Source organism: Penaeus monodon, chromosome 34 (assembly GCF_015228065.2).
Source record: "Penaeus monodon isolate SGIC_2016 chromosome 34, NSTDA_Pmon_1, whole genome shotgun sequence".
Classification (NCBI taxonomy): Eukaryota; Metazoa; Arthropoda; class Malacostraca; order Decapoda; family Penaeidae; genus Penaeus; species Penaeus monodon.
The window spans coordinates 11,248,739-11,249,078 of NC_051419.1; positions in this window are offsets into that span (position 1 = coordinate 11,248,739).

Here is a 340-nt window from a genome sequence, read left to right on the forward strand (position 1 = left end):
CCTCAGTACTAAGGCAGGTCCACAGTGATGTATCACATCTGATATATCACATTATTATTAATGTGACACCGTAAACAAACACTTGGAATTACGAGACTCATGCTTCCCCCCGCTCGGACGGCAGAATGGCAGAATTTCCTTGGTATCCTTATTCATACCCTTTGTGATACTAGAATTCAAAGAGCTATCAAAACAATCAACAAATCTAAAGAAATGAAATAGTCGCTCACCACGGACTGGAAGCAGGACAATGTTCTTCATATGTGATTGTCTTTCTGTTTTTGACGTCACAGCGACGACGTTAATGTGTCAAGGAAAATTAATCGAAATTCTGATATCT